Source organism: Periplaneta americana, chromosome 12 (assembly GCF_040183065.1).
Source record: "Periplaneta americana isolate PAMFEO1 chromosome 12, P.americana_PAMFEO1_priV1, whole genome shotgun sequence".
Taxonomy (NCBI): domain Eukaryota; kingdom Metazoa; phylum Arthropoda; class Insecta; order Blattodea; family Blattidae; genus Periplaneta; species Periplaneta americana.
Window position 1 is genome coordinate 21,811,844 of NC_091128.1, and position 16,335 is coordinate 21,828,178.

The 16,335-nt window shown below is 34.6% G+C and overlaps 1 non-coding gene across 1 annotated transcript; it reads left to right on the top strand.

Annotated features, from left to right (window-relative positions):
• Nucleotides 1-7,528: 7,528 nt before the first annotated feature.
• Nucleotides 7,529-7,602, top strand: TRNAS-GCU (transfer RNA serine (anticodon GCU)). The gene has a single exon. It is a non-coding gene; the product is annotated as a tRNA-Ser (tRNA).
• Nucleotides 7,603-16,335: the final 8,733 nt, after the last annotated feature.

Genomic DNA, 16,335 nt, shown 5'->3' on the forward strand with positions numbered 1-16,335 from the left:
GGTAGCTCATATAGTAGCTTGTTGGTTCCACTGCTTAACCGAAACGTCCCATGTTCGATCCCAGGTAAAACCTTTTTTTATTGAGGTGTAATTAATTTGTTCAGAGTTCATAGACTGTCTAATTTGTCGAAAAATATGAATAATTTCTGTCCAATTTCTGGGTCTTACAAGTGGGCTGAACCTCGTCAAAAAAAAAAAATAAATCTTACTTGGAAGTTAAGAGTATTCTTCCTCAAACAAAAATCATAAGAAACAAAAAGAGACCTGTCAACTTAAAATCTTATCCACATGCCATCAGCTTCTATTACAGCTCTAAATCGGTCCGGCATGGATGTCACGAGGTTGTGGAATAAATTCTAATCCCCGGCGAGATCTTCTCAGGTTTCAACAACTTGATCCCACAATTCGTCTCGATTTCGAGGGCGTCGGTGGGCATAGGTGGCTATCCTTCTCTTTTTCAATTCCGCCCATATACCATATACCATGTGGGACCACGTCTAGCCGGTATATAAGCAAAAGTAGGGCTTCCCGCTGCGGGCCAATCAGGAGCTAGTTCCTAGTCCCGACCGCCAGGCGCATTCTGGTTGGTGGACACGTCAGCCAATCAGGAGCCACTTGCTGGTCCCGACTGTCTGCCGTGTGCTGGTTTTCTAAGCGTATTGATGGCAGGTTTCCATGCTGTACTCAGCTGTAGACCCCCGTCTCTGTTGAAATTATTGCCATCTAGCTGAATTTCGATGGCTTCCTTGATAACTAAGTCCCAGTAACCTGATGTCTTGTCCAAGATGGTGATGGCGCTGAAATCTATCTTGTGGCCAGTTTCTAGGCTGTGTTGGGCTACTGCAGACTTATCAGGATAATATAGTCATATGCTGCGTTGGTGTTCCTTGCAGCGTTCCATAATAGTTCGTCCCGTCTGCCCGATGTAGCATTTCCCACACTCACAAGGTATTCTGTAGACACCAGGTGTCCTGAGACCAAGGTCGTCCTTAACTGGTCTCAGCAAGTTCTGGATCTTTGTGGGCGGCTTATGGATGGTTTTAATCCCGTGTTTTCTTAGCACTCTGCTAATTTTGCCCGAGATGGGGCCGTAGAACGGGATATATGCCATGCCCTTTGTCTCCTCTTGTTCCTCGGCAGGTGGATTGTCCGAAAAGGCCCTTCTGAGGGCCAAGCCGATTTCCCTGTTGCCGAAGTTGTTCTGTAGCAACGTCTTACGTAGGTGACAGATATCAGAAGGGAGACTCTCTTTGTCCGAAATCCCTCTCGCCCTGTGTAGAAGAGTCGACAGGAACGTTCGTCCCTGAAGAAGATGGCAGAGCTAGCCGTCGAAAGCTTGGAAGCTAATCTCCAACTCACTTGGCTTGGAACCCGAGAAGAGTTATTCTACATCAAACGCCGGGAAAGCCTCAAGTCGTACAAACATCGAAAAGTTCGAATCTTGCCGAGGAATGTAACTTCTTGCTTTTTATAATGTAAATCAGACTTCTAACTACAATCATTCGTATTTCTCAATATTTTTTAATATTTATAGCCAGCTTTGAATTTGTAAAGAAAAGAATTTAGAAATCTCATATGGAATTTGTGATCTGTAGTGACATAGACATAGATTATCTCTCGGAACTTTTCCGCAAACGTAAATTAAATTCACTCCTTGAAACTGGAAATCTTAGTCGTAGACTCATTTCCCCACCAGCATACAAGCTGAAGTAGCACAGCCATTGATAAAAGTTTTGTACACCGAATTAGAATGAATTCCTATTCGGCAGCACCTATAATCAATGGCTTGTATGAACATGATAAACAAATCCTGTTTCCAATATTACTGAACAATTTCAAAATATTAATTTAAAAACCAAAAATGGGTCGTAAATGCTGTATCTAGTGATTATTTACATTAATGTCTACAAAATGAATCTTGGAAAAACGTATATGTTACTGGTACTACTGATATTAAGAGTAAATGTATTGTATTTTTCACTTCATTTCAGAATCACTTCAGTGGATATTCTCCACTCAATATTGTGAAAAAATTCAGAAGTAAAATCATGTAGATAATGCAGGGACTTAAAAATCTCATGCATTCAAAAGAAGAATCTATATGTAATGAGCTGCAATGTAACTATCCTCATATTCTTAAATACTACAAGAAGTACAGTGTAATTTATCAAAATTTATGAAAGAAGGAAATAGAACACATTTGAATAGAAAAGCACAAAATCCAGATAATGCAATTAAAGCTATTCGGAATATTATTAAAGTTAAACTTGTAGATATCCTAAGAAAAAAAATATTCTTTCATTAAAATTAGTGATTATAAAGTAGAGGATCCCAAATCTATTGCAAATTCTTTTAACGTCTTATAGTACATAGTAAAGAAATATTATTGACAACTTAAACTTTCAAGATTTTGCAAAAGATACTGCAATTAGTTACTTAACACATGCATTTAATAGTTAATATTAATATATGTAATTAATCGATAACTGCAACAGTGCTTATACATTCAATCATAACATGAATTAAATTGAATGCACATTAAATTAAACACGTAGATAAAATAGTTAAAATCAACTGAAGGGGTGAGAATGAAATAATCCAAAGCCACACTTTTAACAAAAATTGTTTCGTGCGAGTGCATTTATTAAACATATGGGAAAGCTACTAATAAAATATTGTAATAATTACTCAACAAATGACATGGCCTAAGGACTCTAAACCTTTGTAATCGTTTCTCTGTGTGGCTTAGGAATATATTTTAAATTTCATTTTAATGGTTAGTTTTTAATATATATATATATATATATATATATATATATATATATATATATATATGCATTTACATTGTGTGTGTATATAAATGCATTCATTAGATTAACGTTTATAATATTATAACTTGTAATTTTGTAATTTCTGTGATCATTAACACTTAATCTGAGGACTTTATAAAACTCTATTTCAACGTTATTTAGAAAAAAAAATCACTGATATAGACTAAGAATCGAACTCGCTCTCTTCTACACAACACGCAGAGATCTTAGCGTCTGAGCTACTGCAACGACATGAAAGCTTTACTTTCTGTGCGGAGTGTCCATCTAGTCATGAAGGTCCATTGTCGATTTAACTACACGATTTACGTATATATTTATCTCTTATTTACGTAATATTATCATATTTTTTGCAGGTTTTGAAGTGAATTCCGGAACGATGCTAGTAACAAACCAAATAGCTTGAACCTAAGTAACTCAATATTCTTTATCTTGTGTATCAGTGCTCTGGTCTCTGATCATGCGCAGTGTTTTACATCTGAGACTTAGGAATATTCAATCGTCTCATTCCTTTTCAGGGAAACTGTACTTTCGAACGATGTATTATATATGTACCCTGCAAAAGAAAATCACGTGACGGTGAAAATTTACATATCTTGCTGCAAAAACAACTTTATTTCTTCCTTCTTCTACTGCTTGCCACAAAAGTCTGACGCTTCCATGGTGCTGAAATATATCGCATAACTACCGAAATAAAACTAGCGTGCTGGCGTGCCTCTGTCGCCAACCTTCCTCCATCTCCCCTATACTTCTTTTATTGTACAAAACATATTTATGGAATAACGGTCTATGTTGCCCGTCCGACAGTAAATTTATGAGCGGAATTACGATGCGACATTTTTGTTTCTCCTGCACAGTTAGCAGATTGTAACATAGACCGTTATTCGGCCCAACGCTTCAATTGCTAATAACGCCATGATGTTACGTGGATTATGTGTTCGCTTTTAGTTTTCGCTAATAAAATTGTATTTAAAAGTAACTTGCTTCGGAATATTTACAATTCGGTTAGCACTTACGTACAGATTTGTTGATAAACTGTACGTTAGAAGGTAGAAGGTGGGAGATAATCTTATATAAATTGTTGGTTTGAATTAGCAGTTTTGCTGTCATAATAGCTACGACCATTTTCTCGCTGAGAACTATCCTAGTGTAACGAATTCAATATGTCAGACTAACTATCCTTCCTCATTAATTAGTAATGTGTAGAAATTTTGTCTTGCAATTTCCTATATCTCTGAAGATGGAACCAGATAATAATAGATTCGGGAATTTGCAAATTCCTCATTTCTCTAAATTATTTGTTTATTCAAAGCTATATTACACGTCACAACCGCGAGGATCTAAATTCTCTTAATCTCCTGTGTGTGATTATGATATAAGATGTGTGTACAGAGACCCTAATGACTGTATATTATAATACAGGCCTAACTGTATTTTGTGCTCTAACTGTAACCTGCAGAATTTTGTTCAGAATTTTACATCATGTCAGTGACTTTTATAAGTATAGTATTATATTCGACTTCAAAAATAAAACAACAAATTTCTCAGGAGTCGGGAGATTAAAATTGAAATAATGTATGTATATAAACGTATTAACCAACCTATGAGTTCATCCGGTGATTTTAATTCGGGTAATGCGCTAATTTTTAATTTTGTCTGTCATAACCTCCTTGTGTAACTGATTTGACGAATCATGCCGCCACAGTTTTCAGATAACTTTAAATAATTACAATATATCATCCATTAAGTTTCTCACTCGAAGAATTAACAAGTTAAAATTAACAAAACGTTGGAAGCTCTCCATTTCTGCGTACTGGTGAAACGCTAAAAAGCCACATAATTTTTCTAGCCCTACAAAAAAAATCTCCTGTGTAGCTCGGAGGTGGGAGGACAAGCCTTCCATTTCAAGACCGGCTGTTTTAAACGGATATGAGAAGCAAATAAACCATAACGACCCTGTTAATGAGTGCAAAATGACAAAAGCACTCAGTTTCATTGTGATCACAAAAAGTTTACAATGCCGTGTCATGTAAATTCAGGCATGTATTTCGTTTTTATTCATTCACTGGAGCAGGGGATTATTTTCATATAACTGGATAGGGGTGAAATATATTTCAAAGGGTCTTCTGAAGGCAGGAAATTGGTCACTGGAGTTTTGAATATAGGCTACTTTCTTTGTGAATAAAGTAAAACCTTCTTATGTAAAATATAAAGGAGTCAAAGGAACAATTTATGGCCGGAAAATATGATAACAAGGAGTATGAAACATCAAAATTTTATTGAGGAAATGGAACGGTTCGATAAAGTAATAAAAATAATTCACAAAGGATTCGTGACGTTTACTTTGTAAGAAGTTTCAATTTCACCTATTCCAGAGTTTCCAGTAGGAATAACTACTTGATAAGGTTTCTGTGAAAATGTACCTTCAGTTCTCCTTCTACAAAGGGTAAGCCGTTTCGTTTTTATGGTTTCAGTATTAAATTCAAGTAACACATAGTCTACACTACCTTCCTGCGCAACAATACCTAGAATATCTTATGTCTTGTTCAGTATTTATAGTAAAATGGCGAGGGAATCAGAAGACTTAGAAATGCTTCAAGTAGCCTGGGAATGTGGGATGTTTGACTCATGAGCGAAATTTAAGTTGCGGAATTTACCAAAAAACGATTTGAGAACAAAATCTTTTATAGGCCTACGTCTTGATTACGCAACTTTTAACACCATATCACTTAACAATGTATTATATACGCTTTCTTCCTAAAATCTATTATATTCGGAACTTAACTTATGTCTTGAGTGCGTAAGTATGTTCAAAATATTACAATTATGATTAATGCTTTGTAACTGTCAAAATTGTGTCGACGAACTTGTACCTTTATATATACACATATAGGCCTACATCTAATGGCGGGTACTTGACTGTTCGTCATTCACTCATATGAAGCCAGTTGTATAGACCAATTTACTCACAGAATCATTGCCCAGATTGCGTCATAGGAAGCTGGTTTGCCCAACACAAGTTGTAAATCTGGGGTAAACCGGAGATCGAACCAGGTTCCGAAGGATTGTAAGTCCAGCGTTCTAGCCACTAGACCACCGTGGTGGCACACTAAGCAAATTTCAAGAATAAAAATTTAGTTAATAATTGGAAACAAAATTCTTTCGTTCATAAACAGCACTATGTGATTTAAGAGTTATGGCACATATACAAAATTTACCACAACTGGGAACAGTCGGTTTTAAAATTATAAATATTCTAGATTGTAGACTTTTAAGAACAAAAAAAGCAGGCTGTAAGTAGCAACGGTATGGCTCGAAGGCTATTGTCATGGTTTCGAGTCCTGCAAGTGGAACGGATGTTAATCCTTTGTGAATTTGATGCACTTCGTTGTGAATTTTTGCATTGCATTCAATCTGTGCCGTATTAGTCATACATTATGTATCTGTATAGTGTGAATTCAAAATAATTAATATTATTGAATATAGATATATAGATATATATATACATATATATATATACATATATATATATATATATATACATAACTGAGTAAACGTTTATGTCATTAATTTAGATGAATGATTTCTTTAGTAAAAAGCAACAACAAATATATACAATTTTTCTGTGTTTTGAGTAGTTATTCAGAAATACAGTGGAAGCTCTTAAGTTCGACAGAAAACAAATTCGACATCCTGTAGTCCGACTGCTTTCGTAGGAGAATTAGACACGCCCCTATACTGGCACTAAGAAATTGGTTTACAATTTGAATGGGAATTGGCTCTGCCTCTCGTAGTGTTACTTTTGTTAAACGAAAACAGAATATTTTATTAATTAGAACATCCATATTTAATCACTGAGTTTAAATTAATGAACTCTCCTCCTTTTGTATTTGAGAATTGTGCCGTTTGTGAGAGACGGAACTGTTGAAACTCACTGTGGTACTAGAGGCACATACACAAGTCTCGGGGCTGGCAGGAAATGCAAGTACAGTACTATATTCGTTTATGGATAACCAATAAGATCATGTATTCATTTCACTTGCCACATCCACTACCCTTATTGGACTGAACTTAAGAGAGTCCACTGTACAAGCAATTTTAAATCCAATTCACGATCATACTTTAAACAGGAGCGTAAGAGGTCATTATAAAAGTTGTTCGTAAAGTTGTAGGAAAAAGTGCGGATGTTGTAATGCTTAGTTTTTCTGATTTAAATATATAGAAGGAAGCTGGAAGCAATATTTATCTTTAGCGAATTAGAAATATGTGCCTCCGACTTTAAATTTTAAAGTAATTAACCAGTAAACATGCATAACAGAAAGTACATTTCCGCACGTTTACACTAATTGTTTACATTTTCTGTTCTTTTCTTCATCACTGTAAGGTACACGCGAAGTGTAGTCCGTATCTGGTGATATCAGGCAATGATATTTTACAGCCTTGTGTCTGAAAATTTTAAGGGAAAAATTTTTCCAGTGCGCCAACGCTTTTTTCAAGGAAATTATTCAAACCTGCTTTACAGGGAGCTACTACCTGAAAGTGAGATTTGTATAATACATTCGTTACTGGAGGTACGTAACAGAAAGCCACAAATTAATCACACAATATTGTGTGCACTCATAGTTGAGTTCTGGCGTCTTGTCCGCTCATTTGAGTTGTGTGGTTATAAGAGGAAAAATTGTGACGTTGTCGTGTATAGTTCCTAGGGTAGCTCAGTCGGTAGAGCGTTCGCGCGCTAAGCGAAGGGTCCCGGGATCGATTCCCGGCTCCGGAACAATTTTTCCTCGAAATTATTCAAACCTGCTTTACAGGGAGCTACTACCTGAAAGTCAGATTTGTTTACTTACTTCGAATTGTTATGAAATTAACTTATTAGAAGGGATCAATATGTTTACTTATTACAAGTACAAAAAAACATGCCAACAATCATAAGAAACCATAAATGGGTCATAAACTCACAAAATGCATTAGCTTTTGTTTTCGTTTACAACACCCAGATGTTTATTGGGGGGAGCTTATCGAAAAGTGAAATCATAGTATAGCTTAAAAACCTTACGTGATACGAAGAAAAGAGATGCATTTTCGGATTCAGCGCACACCAAATCATAATGGACACATTGTTTTTAGTCGAAGCTAAACTCTTGTTGTTCAGTGTAATTAATCGTATTTCATTTTGTAATATACGATGTTTTATATTTCTATATTATCTCAATGTTCTTAATGTATATAATTTTACTTCTACGTTTCTAAGAACACTACGGAGTACAAGATTTGACTTTCTTAAGAGTGAACTGATTATAAATTATATAGTTTTAAATTTTGTGCAAAAGAGATAAATAAATTGATTATTATTACTTATTTTTATTTAATCTGTGCTTCTGATTCACGTACATTGGTAGGTCTCATTTCAGATAGTAGATTATAGATAAATAACATATGAATCTTCATATTTCCGCTCTTCTCTTTCATATTTTTCGATAAATATTTTCCTTGTGACAATGTTGTTAGGCGTTGGAGATGGCTTAATAGTGAGCCGGAATTAGGATTCTTGTCTATTTTAATTTTGTTTAAAAATTAAATATCTATTTCTATTTCTTGAAAACAACGGCAACAGTTCTTCGTTCAATGAAAGGTGCATTCCCTCCATCGGAACTAGACCTCTGTATTTTAGGCGCAGAATAAAGAATGATAACCACTAGACGACCGCTGAATTGAAGTCAATTATTTGTTGTGTTTCAGGGCTCCTTGTTCTTCATAATATTAAGATCTGTGGAAGAAGTAGTTCTTCCTTCTGGAGGTTATTAGAAACTGTCCCGCGACCACCGTGAAGGAGGAGCAAAGGAATTGGAAGAGCTAACAGTGGCGGCATCAAAGTGGCAGATGTATGTGGCCCTGTGGGACGCAGAGAGATGCGAGCAACGAAATGGATGGTGGGGAACAGGAGAAAAACAACGAGTCTTAGGCATTCATTTCCCTTTCCAACAGCCTTACTACCAACACAAATTTTTGATTCCACACTGTAAGAAATCTTTCACAGAATTCTTTATCTAAATCTTAAACTTTTTAACAGATTTTCTAAACATATCAATCAAATCGTATTTGCTTAATGACACTAATGAACTGTACAGTCTGATTAAACCCAATGAGATGGTTATACAACAATAATGATGGATGAAAATATAGAAATTATATCCATCGCCATGAGATCTGTTTGGAATGAAACTCCAGTCTACGTAATGGTGGGATGCCAGTTTCTTAATCTACAAGTGTTCAATATTTCCTCCATAATGATATTTTTCGTTTACTATTGAAGGCATCTTATCGAAGGAACATTTTCCAAGCAATATTTTAATTATCTAAAAGTTAACATGATACTTAATAAACAAATTTTAACAAAATAGCTAATTATACAATAACAGAATTATTATAATAAGACTTACGTCAATAAACAACAAACATGTAAAAATTACTAATCATATATTTATGAAGTTAAAATTTGTAATGATAAAAATAGCAGCACATGGACATTATAAGTGATATTTCATTTAAGGGAACTCGTATTTAAACGAATAACAAGAAGTTACTACTTCTTTCCATTGTAAATTTGTCACGCGACATTACGTTACAAAAGGCTTTGGGCACACACCTAATTAAGTCATAACTCTTCCTGATCACGTACTTAATTTAGTATGTTTACATTATTTTACTCAACTTGTGCTTGTAACACTATATCAATTTTTAGTGTTCTTTAAATAGTAGACTATAAGCATTAATTTATATTACTGCAAATTTTATCAGCCGGTTTTATTTCTGGCTAAGTGGAAGAGAACACCTATGACCTTAACTTCGCCAGAATAAATATATTATTTTCATTATTATTATTATTATTATTATTATTATTATTATTATTATTATTATTAATTTAGTCACAGGCCATCTCCCGTTACAGGATGAAACAAGATGTAGGTTTTCAAAGTACTTCATTACTTTTGAAAATGAATTTTACCATATATTACCGGCTACAGCATATCCCAATGCACGTAGGTACTCCAAGATTTGAGCATTGGTTTTGTATTCCTCATATAGAGACATAATCCTCTGGATTTTACGATCAGTTTCCGTGTAGTTTTTTTTCTCTTCTTAGGTGAACCCCCGGCATCCAAACGCTGCATCTGTCATGTGATTTCCTCGTCTTCATTCTGTAACTTCTGAAGGAATTCGGTGAATGAAGCGAGTGGCTTTCCCATTATTACTTTAGCCTATAATGCCACCCTTCTACTGGATTCGTTGTTCGTGGGAGACCGGCAACAACCCGTTAGTAGCAGTTCCAAGTCGGTACTGAGAACAATGGCCTCTGGAAGCCTATACCTCTGTCCTTCATATGTTGAAGAATGGGCGCTTGGAAGTCATCCGACTGTTTAAGTTATCGAAGGCCTCATTGTTGTAGTCAGGCACAAAAGATAATGCTATCATTAAATAAAACTGGTTCCGAACTTCCACATTGCTTTCTTGCACATACGCCACTGAAAGTCCCAAGATTTGCAATTTACGCTAGAAAATTTGTCCTATGTGATTTTAAGATCGACATTAAAAGTATCAGTGTTCTAGCGCATTAAAACTATATGCTTTGTTATTAAATTTTGCGAGTCTTTGCTGCCTTACGATGATAAATATGTTTTGTGAATAAAATATTTCAAGTAGGCTATTGTTTTCCACAAAACCAAAATTTCTTCTTGACGGAGGTTTCAGTTGTATTTCTACTTAGTATGTAACTGAATTAGTCATTACTCTTTACTGTACTTAGAAAATTGCTATTCAGAAGCACTTATCTGTAATTTCGCAAATGACTTGCTCTCATTCTATATATTACAATGGTTATGTTACTTCAAACAGATTGTTATATTTAAATCTCAATTATTTCACAATAATTTAGACTTAATAGACACTGGTGAATTCTGTCTGAACCTGGTGTTCAGCCATAGTACAACACAATTCATATTATATACTGATGTAGTTAAATTGTGACTTACAAGTTACCAATCTGTCCTTACTGTAGTAAAAGTTGTACGAACCTAGTTTGTCTCCGTTAAGATCAAGTAAAAAGACATTTCAAGTATTAGCAGAACGAAATATTTAATCCATAATTTAAACTTACCACTTCTGGTAGCGGTTCATATTGACAGGTAAATTTATACAGACCAGTATTATATATTATTTTAATGTACCGAATTACATATGATATTTCCATGCAGATATTCTGCGTCATCATACGATGCAAGAGTAATGGAACAGAGAAAAATTCTCTCCGGCACCGTGATTTGAACCAGGGTTTTCAGCTCTACGTACTGATGCTTTATCCACTAAGCCACACCGACCAATTAGTCACTCATAACGAGTGCACCTCAGCACATGTGTGGACTTCAGTCCTACGTTCATAGACATCTATGACGTAGTGCAGAGGGCTGCCACTAGAGGGAACCCAAGAGTTGGAACTTAAAACTGAGACGATTCTGTCCGACACCGGGATGGGTATCCGGTGTGGCTTAGTGGATAAAGCATCGGCACGTAGAGCTGAAAACCCGGGTTCAAATCCCGGTGCCTGAGAGAAATTTTCTCTCTTGCATTACTCTTTCATCGTCAGACCAGTATCGTTTTCCATAAGTAGCCGTGTGTAAATGTTCGAAAGGGCATTATCTGATGTTGGTTTTTCATTAATTAAAATTGCTTTACCTTTACATTAAAACGATATCAATGGAAATCCAAACAATTTGAACGTTATTTTTTTTTTCCAATGGCAGGTACTTTGATTGACGTCGATTGACCATAAGCGTTCCCTTTAGGGCAACGTGCAGAACCTTGTACGTCATTCTTCTCTTACAAGTTTCCCCCTAGGTGAATCATGTACGTTAAAGTGGTATTGATTAATGGAGTAATAGTGATATTTCAGCACGGAAAGCCGGAATACATAACTAAACCTGAGGGAAATAGCGGAAGCATTCTTAATTAACATAGAAAATATGAGACTATCAGGAGTTTCAATGTGTTTAATTTAGTTAAAACAATTTTAAATTTGTAAGTAAGTATATGCGACATTTTGAACACTGTACCCCGCTTTATTTCGAGGAGATTTGTATTGGCGTGTTTATAATCTGATAACCATTCAGTCAGAGTAATAACCGGTAAGTCACTGTAGAAGAGTTACAAGAAGCTGTGGAAGATGCCCTCAGGCACACAGGTGACACGGAATTTTCTCCAGCTCCTGAAATATTAGTCACCCGGCCATTGTCTCGCAGTTACTTCAGATATCACATTGTGTGTCGGAGTTTTTTCTATTTATAATCCATATAAGAGTTTCTCGTGTGTGATATCTTGTTTTCTAAACAATCGAAAGTATTTATTATATTCTATATCATAATTAATCTTTATATTTAATGTTGAATTCCATTAAGAATAATGTTTTTGTACTCAACCATAAGAGGTAATATTTAGTGACGAATTTAGTAACGTTTTGGTTGAATCTGTCAATTGTAAAAGTGCTTAAAGTGTTGCTTCTTCTCTGATATCAAAGGTAAATCCAACTGCAAGTAAGGAGGAAATGCTAATAAACATACATTTTATATGTTATATTCTTCTGTGTCCATGTTGCTAGTTACTATAATTATTTTAACATTTATTCCTTATTTTTGTTCTCACACTATCGTACAAATGCCCTTTTTGTACTTGCATCTATATTTATTTGGGAATACCAAGTGTTTTAGATAAGAAATAATGGAACTAAATCACATGATATCAGTAGAATGTCGTGCGGCCATCTAATATAAAACAGATCATACTAATATTAACACGAAAAGAAAATTATAGCGTTGAATGTCTGTGCCGGGAACAACTGCTTAAATCCCACCGCCTCAGACTGTATTATGTGATAAGGAAATACGATGTTGAGATGGATTTTCTGGGCGAAATTTTAGTTTCTTCTCTAGAATTCCATAATTTATCAGTTCACTCATGACATAAATGAAACAGATGAGCAAAGTCATGTCACAATGATGTGCTGGCGGATCTCATGATCGATGTTAAACACAACAATTGCTCATAAATTTATTAAAATCACTCGACGTACAATTGAAGACCTCCCTGAAAAAAGGATATAACATCAAATTAGTGAAATATGTAACTCAGGAGGAAAAAGTCATTTGGAGGCATTTATTTAAAACAATAAATGATTGCATCCAGCAGCTGAATAAACGTGTATCCATAATTAATCAAATGGTTCTGCAAGTAAATATAGGCCTAACGAAATATAACTTAGAAATTATTTTCTTTCCTCCTGAAATAAGTATTATAGATTTTTGATTACACCTTCATTCCGGGAAGGTCTTCAATTATACCAACAATTATGGCACTATGCTAGAACCCTGAGTTCAAGCCTCTGAATGTCTCATTGCCACTGAAATATTTGATGGAAAAACACGGTTTTTCCCGAGGTGCTACAACTTTCTTTGCTATTACTCTACACTTCATGTGCAATTGATTTTCATTTTCATCACTGTGCGGTAATAAGGGAACCATCTCAATATCCTGTAGTACAAATTTCATCCAGTGAGTGTTCTACGAAGCAGGTGAATACGGAAATTACCGAAGTTCCGAGGTGGTGTCTGAAGTTTGGACTCATGCTTTATACAATGCAAGAAAAGCGACTTACTAATGGCATTTATTCAATGAATTACAGGTAAGAAGGTAAGAAAAAACAGCAAAAATAATAGGCTAGCTTTAACAAAAGACAAACGCCGGTAACTTAGTAGGGATTCGAACCCATGATCGTGGCTTTCACGCAATGTTAGATAGTGCGACTTGGTTGTTATTGTGGTATCTAATAGCCCTTAATCATTACATCAGATTTGCATCGAAGTGTAACCGCTGGCTTTCGGTATGACAGGAATTGCAGCGAAATGCAGTATGCAGGTGGGCACTTAACATAACCATCAAGCTAATGAATTAGCAACCTGATATCCCATGTAAGGAAATCCCTACTAATCCATGCAGTGAAATAATCAATCGCCTAAGTAATTAGGTATTTAATCAGCAGACCAAATAATGTAACTACTAAGTGGCTAGCTAATTATTTCGGTACATGCCATTTAATTAACTATCCAGTTAAACACTCTAGTACGTATCCAAACATCAATCTTAAAGTTGCGTCTAAATACTTGTGTATGGTGACAAATTTTATATTATTTATAAAGGTATATCCGAAAGTCCAATAATTTTACTTAACACAATTATTAATCTTCAAAGAACTACAAAAAATTACAGAACAATATATATAATTTAAATTCGTGTATTGGTAATGGAACTTCAATGGCAAAATATAGTCCATGAATTACAAGCATGTAAATCTAAATGAGGGGTTGGAAAGCAATGCTCAATTGTTAATGTTTAGGTGAGGGGTTTGGACTTTTTCCATTGCAGGTTGTCACAATCAAAAATTAAGAAACAACGTTTCGAAGGATGGTTCTCCCTTCATCTTCAGGTGGAAGGAAGGAAGGAAGGAGAGAAGAGGAAAAAAAAAACTACTGTTGGGATCGTTACGTACAGCTATTCTGTATGACTGATCGTTGATTCCTAGCTACGGTAGAGATTATAATTAAGAAAAACCCGAAGTCATTAGCAGTAAGTTGGCACTAAACCAAACGGAATAAAGAAGATGGGCGTGAAGTTGCTAAAAAATAGATGAAAGAGACACAAAAGGAGGGGGTGGGGAACTGAAAAAATGAACAAGTGTTATAATACCGCGATAGAAAACTAAAAGAAAGGTAAAAAGGAAAAAAACTAGTGACAAAGGACATGACAAAACTACTACTGCTAAAACTACTAACTACTAAGCTCCAACACTAGGTTGCCGTTGTATAATGGAGGAGATGACCCCAGATGGTCTACGTGGTGTTGGTGACAGCAATACAAGGGCAATACAAGAAGAAATTATTATTATTATTATTATTACTGTTATTATTATTACTATTATTATTATTATTATTATTATTATTATTATTATTATTATTATTATTATTATTATTATTATTTAAACGTTGCACATTTATTTTATATCCAGAGAAAGTTAAATACTACCTACTTCCGTTTAAGTTTAATATTACAATGAAAATTCTGCTTATAGAACTTACATTCAATAATTACACATTTATTACATTGTCAGAGTGAATGAAATGCGACGTACTTCCGTTCATGTTCAATTTTTTAATAAAAACTATATTTATAATCAGCGGAAATTTCTGCGGCGTCAGCATTGAAGACAAAGAGGACAAGAGGTCTTCAGGTGAGGAGCAAAACTGCGACCAAAAAAAGAAGATTAGGGACAAAATTGTGGCAGTTCACTGTGCAGTGATGAAGCGTTTCCGTCATAACTAAAAACTATCCAACATTCTGTAATAAAAGTTTTCGTTTTTATTTATACATGTCATATCTACAATATGATGCGAAATCACTTCTCTACCTTTGAAAGATTGCCCGATAAAAAATAAATTGCTTTTAAAAAATTGTCAAATATCAGTATTTTCTTACACAAAATAAAAGAAAATATTGTTTATTAAGGAATGTAGTAGAAAGAGCATGTTATTGTAAACATTAGTTTCAGCAATAAAATAAAAGCGAGAAAACATGAAAAAGTTAACAAGTTTATGAGTTATGAGGGAAACGCTACATCACTGCACAGTGAACTGCCACCATAAAAATATTGTTTTCATATAGCAGAAGGACAGTGTTTTACACACACAAATTTTCATTATTGGAAAAAATACAGTAATGGTGGGAAAAAATGTTGAATATTTCCAAACATTTTACAGCTGTAAGCTATACCTAACCCCTTAAGGAGATATAAAAATAAATTTAAAATTTGTGTATAAAGTGTAAATTAAAAAAAGACGTTACATTACTTAAGGTGACATGTATTTACTTAGCCTGAAGAGTTATTCACTTGGTTTGAATTGTAACTTATTTTAAAATAGCTTGTAAGAGGGTCTTAGACTACAAATTTTGAGTTTAATGTAGTTCTATTTATAAGTATGAATAAGGGTGTATTGTTTGCCTTATTTGAACTCTTATATCAATGAAGCGTGGTGAGTCAGTGAAGTTATGGTTTACAATGGCAGTGAATAGGTTCGATCAGTGATAATTTATAGTGGCATCTATAGTGTCACTGAAATGTGTTATATGGTGTCAGTGAAATGTGTTCTAAAGTGTCAGTGAAATGTGTCATAGTGTCAGTGCAGTGAGTGAGATGAGAGTGAAGTGAAAGGATATCAGTATCAATGTGAAACTTTTGTAGGGCCTTAACACATGTGGGTTGTAATGGATAATTAGGTTCACTTATTAATTACGGAACTTTATGTATTATTTTATGATGATGATTACTATTATTATTATTATTATTATTATTATTATTCAATGTGTGTACTGTGTCGAAAAGTTTATATAAACATATGCCCTGTTTTTA